Source organism: Macrobrachium rosenbergii, unplaced genomic scaffold (genome assembly GCF_040412425.1).
Source record: "Macrobrachium rosenbergii isolate ZJJX-2024 unplaced genomic scaffold, ASM4041242v1 171, whole genome shotgun sequence".
In the NCBI taxonomy this organism is placed as follows: Eukaryota; Metazoa; Arthropoda; class Malacostraca; order Decapoda; family Palaemonidae; genus Macrobrachium; species Macrobrachium rosenbergii.
In genome coordinates this window covers 4,041,243-4,051,242 of record NW_027100729.1, presented here as the reverse complement: position 1 = coordinate 4,051,242, position 10,000 = coordinate 4,041,243, and the positions used below count along the sequence as shown (strand labels likewise).

At 44.9% G+C, this 10,000-nt stretch overlaps 2 long non-coding RNA genes across 3 annotated transcripts in view; one reads left to right on the top strand and one right to left on the bottom strand.

Annotated features, from left to right (window-relative positions):
- LOC136838111 (uncharacterized) overlaps nucleotides 1-46 on the bottom strand; it is a 271,933-nt gene extending 271,887 nt beyond the window's left edge. For both annotated transcript variants that reach the window (XR_010852876.1, XR_010852875.1), the window contains exon 1: nucleotides 1-46. This exon is cut by the window's left edge and continues 1,432 nt beyond it. This is a non-coding gene — a long non-coding RNA (uncharacterized lncRNA).
- Nucleotides 1-10,000, top strand: part of LOC136838108 (uncharacterized) — a 215,819-nt gene that overhangs the window by 153,370 nt on the left and 52,449 nt on the right. The window lies entirely within an intron of this gene.

The following is a 10,000-nucleotide window of genomic DNA, read 5'->3' as shown; positions in this document are numbered from 1 at the left end:
GTCCTTTCGGCTTCCGGTCAATTCGGCTTCCGATCAGTTCGACTTCCTGGCCGTTCGACTTCTTTCGGCTTCTTCGGCCTTCTTGCCCAAAGTCTAAAGAAAAGACAAGTCTGTTCACTTGCTGCGAAAAAGTAGGACGAAGCCGCACAAGCAGCATGACGTCATCTAGTCCCAAAATGCTTTTGGTCCGTTGCATGAAACCGAGTCAGTCACCAACCAGCCGATGTTGCGTGCAGAACTCTGGCAGCGGCAATCAAACATGCCTAGCAATTGCGCTGTTATTGGCTGCACATCCAATTACGAAAACAATCTACCTGTCTTCAATCCCTGTCCTACTCGACTGGTTTCATTCTGTCTCTTCAACAACTTTAAACCTGACTGAATTCTTCGCCATGAACATTATAATAGTTTGCTGCTAATTTTATGATGAAAGATGTCAGAGTCTCTCTGTTACTCTTATTTAACATAATGCTCACTTACACATTATATATACTCGGTGTTATTTCATCCCTCTCTGCATCAACTTCACAAGTTGTTATGTAGTCATATCAATGCTAATTATTCCACTACAGAGGGTAAGCTGGAAAATCTACAAAAAAAAAACGACATGAGGATAGAAGCTTACAATTTAAAGGTTGATTATCTAATTAAATGCCAAATTAGGCCTACATAGTAATGTGTAAGAAGCTTTGTTCACTTCTCTCTCTTATTTCTACTCATTTACTGCAGCAACTTCTTATGAATTACTAAGTAATTACTTCAGTCTAAACATCATAATAATAATAATAATAATAATAATAATAATAATAATAATAATAATAATAATACACAGTCATATTTATAAGGTTACACAGTAATGTACTGACAGAGTGGCCTACAATGTAAACTGGCCACTCCTCACCAATATTATTAATTTTAAGCAAGCTATAACAAAAATAGACAGAAACATTACGTATATATTTTAATCATACTATTTATATTATTTTTTATTTAAATACGAATGATATACTTGAAATTAATAAAGTTAGTGTGACTGAGAAGTGGACAAAATAACAGATAAACATAAGTCCCCCATTAATCTCTCCGTTTTCTATAATTTACGATGCTCGGGCCTCCGTGACGTCACCACCTGCGAGCGAACAGACTTATCTTTTATTAGACTTTGCTCTTGCCGTCGGCATAAATGCATTCGGCATCGTGTCCGCACACGGACATAAGAATGTGGGGTTACGCAGACAATAACCAGGGTGAAGATATAAAAAAATGTGCAAAAATCAACCGGTTTGATCACAGTTACCATTTTAATGGAATAAACACTGCCTCACTCAGGCCTGTCCTGGGATACCAGTGACAAGTACCAGAAGTACAGTACCAGTGATGAACACAACTATGGGACCCTGTCCTGGGATACCAGTGCAAAATACTACTGTGCAGTGCTGGACACAACTACAGGACGGACCCCTTTCTCTCATCTCTGAAAGGAATAATATTACTTTCAAAATAAAGTTCACCAAACATGTGTCACCAAAGCAGAACAATCAATACCTTCAAACATAATAGAAGGTCCTACAAACTCTCTCTTACTGCCAGTGTCCAGTTAGAGCAGAACACCAAAGTAGCGTGAACAACTATCGATATTTGTGCATCGAAACTTGGGACACAATAAGGGATCGAATTCTACCCTAAGAGAAGGAAGTAGTCGAGTCAGACTAAACACGATGTAAATATTACGATACTTATGGGTAGCAATATTGAGCAATAATGTAGATCTGAACACGCCCCCCTACGATATCTGACGCGTCATTTAGCCTTTTTTTCAATGTCTGGCTTCATTGTACGGTATTAATAAAACTTCCATTTGCTTCATTATGATTATGTGGGTAAATGTTGATGAGGGGTCCAGATTTGGTGGGAAACAAACCCCCTCCCCACCCTTCCAAGACAATTGGCTATACACCCTTAATGCAATAAGTATTTTAATGTCTGGCTTTAGTATACGATGTTTATTAAACACCTTACCATAATTATGATTAACTTTGTTAATAAATTAAACACCTTAACTCCAACAGACATAATTAATGATTAACAATTAGGTTACGTACATGTTAATAAATGTCAACACCTTTTATTTAGATTAAATGTGTAGAAACAACAACATTTCTCCCCACTCCAACAGACCTGGCTATACACTTAATGTAATGACATGTATTCCAGCACCACATATGTTGCAATAGGTTACGTACACGGAAAAAGAATACGATATTGATACAACACCTTCTGCATGATTATGATTAAATATGTTAGCAGAGGTCCAAATTTGGTGGAAAAACAACCCCTCCCACTCCCTCCCTCCCTCCCCTTTCCAACAGACCTGGCTGACTACGTTGCAATAGGTTACGTAAAGAAAGAAAAGGTTGAATACACAGTATGCCTACGGCAAATAAATGTAAAAAGAGAGAAAGATGGTAGCCTACCTGTAAAGTTGAATTCCTAATGAATGAGCCTGACAAGCCAAGGTCAAGCCAAATAGCCACATTTAAAAGGCTATGTCAATGACGTGTCTGTTATCCTGTTTACTTTGTACATGTGTCACAGTATTATTGTGCTCAGTTCTTGCAATTTGACTTTTTAATGTTATTTGTATTTACCTGCCCTAATTCACATTGAGAGCAATTGATGTCAGGTCACCTGTATCCTCTTGTATGCCTTTGTATGACGTCCACATGCCACTTTGTAAGTGGCCTGCTTTCCTAATAAACCAGTTGATGGCTGCTCTAGGAGCAAATTTGGCAACCCCCCAGCCTCCCGTGCTGGCATAAGGCCAGCTAAATCTAAAACTAACAACAACTAATAAACCAGCAGTACATGTCCACCTGCTCATTATTTCGTACCTCTTACATACCTCTTCCCTAATAATGAGCCTGATGAAGATGACAATCGTCTTTTATGACCACATCGTGCTCATGTAGGCCTACTGTGTGTGCTCATAACTAAAAACTTTGTTGGCGCTTGTAGTCACCACAGTTTTGGCAGGATGGCTACGCCATTTCTGTCAAAAGCTAACAGACTTTCATTACCTTTATTCAAACCAAAGCATAACTCACGTAGGCCCACTCCAGCTGCGCCAAAGGCCTGCGGGAAAAGTCCACGCTAGGCCTATGCGTTCGCTTTCCCCTTTCACAAAATCACTTTCTTAGTTTTTTTTTTTTTTTATAAACGATCGAAAAGGCACTATCAAACGTTTCAGGGGTAAATCAACCAATCTTTTTCTGCGAATGTATTTATTCTCTCTCTCTCTCTCTCTCACACACACACACACTGAGGGACCTGGGGCAACCCGAACGAACTGTAAGATGTAAGGATAAGGACTCTCTCTCTCTCTCTCTCTCTCTCTCTCTCTCTCTCTCTCTCTCTCTCTCTCTCTCTCAGCTGTTCGTAATCATTCTCTACTTCCTTTTACTTTTGACAGGGCAGCCATTTTCATATATAGGCTTATTTTGCCGATTATTGCATCACTTTCCTAAAAGGCACAACAACATTTGCCGATTTTCTTACACGAAAGAAAGCTGCCCCAGCACTGACTTTCCAGCAGCAGGACACACACACACAGAGAGAGAGAGAGAGAGAGAGAGAGAGAGAGAGAGAGAGAGAGAGAGAGAGAGAGAGAGAGAGAGAGAGAGAGGCTACTTTCTATCCACACAAGCCTTTCGTGATTCGCAACACTTGTACGAAAAGAGTTTTCCAATTAAAACGAAAAATGCCAGCGAGAATTTGCTTAATCTAGGCCGATACGAAAGCATTTCTCTTCAAGTAATAAAAACACAATTTTGAAACTCACTAGTTACCGGGAAATGACAGTTAATAACACGGCACCTTCGGATAACTGGAAAAAAGGATATATTTGGAAATCCCATATCATAATTATGTCACGGAAAATAGTTCAGTTTAACCCACCAGCTACGTACGAGAAGTCCAGCTTTCAGTTCTGATATTCGAGTCAAATGATAACACTTAAATGAGCCACTTTTTACTATAATATATATTCGACACCGCCCCCAAATCATTTCCCATCAGAATTACCTGTAATATGGATACCTAGAACACTAATTTACTAATAACCCTTCAACTGTTGATTCCCGAGTTCCAAATTTACCACGACTCCCTTTAACAGAAAACAATATATAGAAAAGTTTATATAGCAAAAATATTCACAGTTTTGCCGTTTAAAAGTGTCACAAAATTAGAAAGGCTTTTTTTTTTTAATTGACACTTCAGATCACAATACATACGAGACGCTACATATTAGACTGTAATGAGAGATTTCATCAAATGTAGGACTTAAGGATCTGAGAGAGAGAGAGAGAGAGAGAGAGAGAGAGAGAGAGAGAGAGAGAGAGAGAGAGAGAGAGAGAGAGAGAGAGAGAGTCTAATGACCTAACAAAAGCTACACAGACAGGGTTGTACGAATGCAAAAAAAAAAAAAAAAAAAGAGAGCGCGCGAGCGTGCGTAAGTTTCCGACGCCTATCAACTAGCGTCCACAGAGAAACTGGTGCAAAAAATTGAACGCAATCTAAAAGCGTCCTTTGGTGCTTCTGACGGCCATGTTTGGAAAGTTATTAGTCATTGCATTACAACAAAAACCTTCGATTAATCATTTAAAATCTGTCCCGAACCTGAATTAATGGTCTCAGACCTTCAAATAAATTAGCAAATAATAATTGGGTCTCACTATAAACCGTCGTCCGCCACTCGGGAAGGAAGGAAGCATTACACTTGTGTGATCACGGTTGTCCCCCTAATTTAAGCAGTATGTCGCAAAGTCGTGACGATTATTTAGCAGGTAATCAGTCTAGTCACCTTGTTTACAGACTGATAGATGAATTGAGTTGCGATTTGGCCATATCGATTCAGCAAATACTTGGCCGTTGATTACCAATGTCCCCCAAATTGGGAAGCTGAAAATAAACCTTTGTTTTTCGTGGATTTCCACCACAGGAATTTTGCTTTTTTTCTTAAATAATTGGAGCTGGAATTGGAATATAAATCTTAGGCCACAGGCCAAGAGATAGGACCTAGGAGGTCATTCAGCTCTTTAGATAATGTTGAAACAATTCTTAGGAGAGGGTGGAAAGTAAGATGGAAGAAAGAGACTATGAACAGAGGTACAGTCAAAGGAATGGAAGGGGTTGAAGCTGGGGGCCGAAAGGACGCTGCATAGAACCTTAAGCAACGCCTACAGTGCGCCGCGTGATGTACACTGACAGCACTAACCCCATACGATGATTCTTGGATAATTCGAATTAAACTGCACCTATCATACTCTTCACAGAGCTCAGATGTCCACACCAGGCCTCTGATTCTCTTTCAGTACCTTAGTAAAATTAGGATCAAAATTCGGTCACAGACACCGAGCCAGAAAGACGTTCAAGAACCTCAGAATTTTCACAGAAATTTGCAAAATCAGTTTTTCAAAGAGTAGACAACAGGCTTCCAGCTCCGAAGGAATTGACGACTTACATAAATCGTTGGCAAAGTTCCAAATTCATAAATTCAGTGACCAAAATACCCCTTTGCGTAACATTTTCCAGACTTCCAGTGGTTTTTCGAACCTCCAGCGCAAAAAATTCACCCTAAGAACATGAGAAAAACCAACTTAACCAAGTCCTTATTTTGTATTTCTGGAGCATCTGTATATAAACACTACCACTTGACACGTTCAGACTTACTGTACACTGACTCTGAGCTTATAAGTCCTTCCTTCCACTGCCAGAGGAGGAATGGCTTCGGCCAATCAGAGGCCTGAGTCCACCGTACACGTTTCTATCGCCCTCTTTCATTGGATGAGAGCTTTGGTTTTGGGGCAAAGTGTGTTCGTAAACGATCTCCCATTGGCTCGTGGAATGAGAACCAATTTGCAGAAGGTATTTCTGTGGAAACCAATCTCCATCGATATCTAACGTAAATAAATAAATATATGTATGAATACTTTATCATAATATAAGTATATGCATGATAAATTAAAGGTCAGTTGATAAATGAATCACTGTAGGAACGGAAAATAGAATAACAGGGAAAAGAAAGATTTAAAAGTATTTAAACGTAAGTTCAATTGTATCCCAAATATATATATAGGCCTACAGTACGTGTATTTAAAATTACACATTAACAGGTACACATACATACACATACACAGTATATATTTAAATATATATATGTATACAGTATGTGTATATATATGTGTGTGTGTGTGTATTTTCCGATTGTCTGTCACCTCAGACAATCGAAATGTTGATTTCCAGAGACTCAAATCACAATTGGCCCCTTCGTAACTTTGTATGTGTTTCAAGGTGTTTACAGGATTAAGGAACTTTGTGTGGACCTCTGGACTTGACCTCGCCAACCTTAACATGAAATGAGAGAGAGAGAGAGAATGATGACCCTTACTACGAATTAAGAGATCACCTGATTCTGGTAGCTGAGCTTGTCTGCCACGACATTCCTCTTGCCTGGAATGTACCTGGCTGACAGCTCTACCTAGTGAGCCAGCGCCCACTGGTGCTCCTGCATCACCAACTGGTGGAGCGGGAGGGATAGTATACCCCCCTGCTTGTTGGCATATGCAACTACCGTGGTATTGTTGCTCATCAGTACCATGGAGTGTCCCATCACTCGATCCCGAACTCTTGGAGAGCCAGGAAGGCTGCCTTGAATTCAGGATGTTGATGAAGGTGCTTGTCTCTCGGTGCCACACTCCCGAAGTCAGCAACTCCTCCAGGTGTGCCCTCGGTCAATGTGTCCAAGAACAGAAGCATGTCAGAGGGGAGTATGCAGGCATACTCCTATCAAGAGGTTCCTGTCCCATCCACCAGTCTAGATCCTCTCACTTCCTCAGAAAGGGGATGAGAAAGGACTGGGGTCTGGACTGGGACCAATAATCCTTCAGTCTCCAGTGTATAGGCCGAAGGTGAAGACGCCATGAGGGACCAGCTTCTCCAATGACAACAGGTGACTGATGACGACTTGCCATTGTCTCTGGCTGTTCCTGTCCAGACAGAAACAGAAACAGTGTGTCACCTTCCTGAACCTGCTGAACGAGAGTCAGCAAAAGACTTGCTGCTGTGTCCAGGAGCATGCCCAGGTACTTTATCCCTGACTTCTTTCAGTCCCACGATCCCAAGATCACGACATAACTTGAGGAGCCGATCCCTGTCCTGAGCAACTGCGAAGCTCATCAGGACTAACCAGTCGTCAAGATACCTCAGTAGACGTATCCCGTGCAAATGGACCCAAGCTGGCACTAGAGAAAACACTCTCGTGAACACCTGGGGAGCGGTCGAGAGCCCAAAACAGAGTGCCTGAATTGGAAGACCAACTCCCCGAGGATAAAGTGGAGGTACTTGCAAGAGGACGGATGGGTATTTGGAACACGCCATCCACCATGAAGTCTCCTGATGGAGGCAAGCACAGATCTGGCTCTCCATCATGAACCGAGTCTGGCGAATGAAACAGTTCAGGGGAGAGAGGTCTATGACCAGTATCCAACCCACCAGGCTTTCTCTACGAGAAAGGGATGTAAAACCTGACCGATCCAACACGACTTCCACAGCACCTTTGCTCAGCATGGCTTGCACTCTTGCATCAGTCAGATGTCCTTCGGAGATCCAGGAATGGACTGGTGTGATGAGGATGGCCAAGACTCAAAAAGTCAAAGGTAGATATCCTCCCAAAGGACATCCACTATCCAGGTCTCGGCTCTGTATTGTCTTGCCCAGGCACAACAGACCACCCCCTTGATTGAGGAATGCCACCCCTAGTGTTTCCCCTTCTTCCCCTTTCCCCCTTTACCAGACTGGAAAGTGGGCTGGAAGGGGCACAAAAGCCCACCCTTTCCAGAGGAATAAAAAGGCTGGGTGTTCCCATAGAATCCCTTTGAAGACTGGGACTTCTTAGGGGCCTCAGAAGGATTCGATACCTGAAGGCCAGGCCACAGTGAAATGCAAAGACCCGGAGGTCCCAATGCCTCCGCTGTCATCAGTCTGATGCTTGTCACTGTCTACCAACTCTCTGGGAAGAGAGGGTAGAACCCAGCAACAGGTCCGTTCTGCAGGGTCAATGCTGACTCAGGCCCCATGGACCTGGCTGCAAAAGAACAGTGTCTCTCTGAACCAGGTTGGCCCACAGGTCCGCATCCTGGGGTAAGATGGACCCCAGACTGGCACAGTCTCCCGAAAGCAGTCTTCCCTGGGTATGATAGCGCCTGAGGGTGTGGATACCTCCCAGATCCAACCAGAGACTGCCTGGAAAGTTGCCATGGTGGTGGAACCTCTTGCTGCAAAAAGACAAATACCTCTTCTCAGTAAGTTGCTCAACTGCACCCAGATCTGGGTCAGCCTGTTTAGGTGGCAATGCCCTTTCCGAGGGCGTGTAGAAATGCTTCTGTCAAGGGATAGGAGGGGCGAGCAGCTTGCCCGAGTGGTTCGATTGCAGAGAATTGTCTTGCCCAGACACAAGACCATTCACTTGATCGAGGACCCCCTTGGCAAGCGTGGACCACGGCAGCCCCACCGAAACCTTGGGTTCCTTTTTCGGTCCTCAGAAGGATTCGATACACAGATGAGGCCGTGGTCCCTTCCCCGAGGTCACTGTGCTGATGAATCAGTGCAATTACCTCTGCAAAGGTCCTCTGTATCTCAGGGGTGTCCGCATCCTGGGGAAGAGGACCCTCGGTCCTTGAGGGGGTCCTCCCACAGGCTCCCCGCAGGAGGAACCTGAGACAATCCTTCCTGCACCAGTCTTACTATCTAGTCGATCCGAGAACCAAGCCAGGAATGTAAGCCCCCAAGGTCAAACTCTGGGGAGACAACTCACCGGAGTTCCACGTGTCCGACTCGCACCTCCTAGGGGGAACCCAGGAGATTGAGGGGACAGGCGAGGAGGATGAGGCACCCCCGCCAGTCTTGCTGGCGGAACCAGCAGGAGTAGCGGGCCGGGAGTGGTCACCAACCTGCAATGATGACAGCAACCCAGGTCACTGCTTGTCCCAAGAGTTGTCCCAAGAAGAGTTTCACAAGAGTCGAGGTGGGGACTGGGCAGAGTCGAACACGCAGCTGGCTTGTGAGAGCTTGCACTGTCCTCTAGACGGGCCCCAGACTTCTTCGAGGCCAAAACCTTGCAAGAAGACTGGGCAGGGGACCTCTTTCTGTCTCGCCAGGTGTCCGGACTCGAGAGACCAGCGCACCTACCTGGGAACCTTGCTTGGCACTCGTAGAAGCGCCAGCAGGAAGAGTCAGAACACCTGCTTGTCCGGACTCTTTCTCCCGTCCTGTGCCCAAGTCGGTATGGGGAGAGGTATTTCCGGCACCAGACCAGGGTACCTGGGTCTCCTTAGAAACCCAGGTACTCGGCGCAACTCGTGAACAAGTGTCTGACACAGTGCTGGCCTTACAAGCAGACTTCTTCGGCATGGCAGCTGGAGTGCAAACTGAGGTCTGCATGCCCTCGGCTCCTGAGACGACTGACCCAGGGTCAACGAATTGGTTCCCTGGCTCCCAGGCCGGGAAGAGCCATCGAAAGATCCCACTGCCTTCTCTGTGGAAGGGGGCAGTCCCTTAAGAGTCTCAGGGCAAGACTTCTTTGGGCGGGGGGGGGGAGACAGGCTGCTGCTTCTTCTTCGGCCGGTGAGCCTTAGAAGAGAAGGAGGATGATGAATATGACGGCACCTTCCTAGACCTCTTCTTCAACTTCATCATCATCTTCAGGATGGCGGTCAGGTCCCCCATCCAGGAGGGAGCAGCAGAAGACACAGGCGCAACCTGGGCAGCAGGGACGTCAGTGATCAGGCCAGCAGCTACTGGGGCAGGTGGAGCAGCACGGGAGCCAGGTAAGCCAGGAGCCGGTGCATGGGTAGACGTCACGGGTGGAGCAAGAGCAGGAGCCAGGCCGGGCCGAGAGTCAGGAAATCCAGGAACAGGAGTCAGAAATGAACGTGGGTCGGCAACA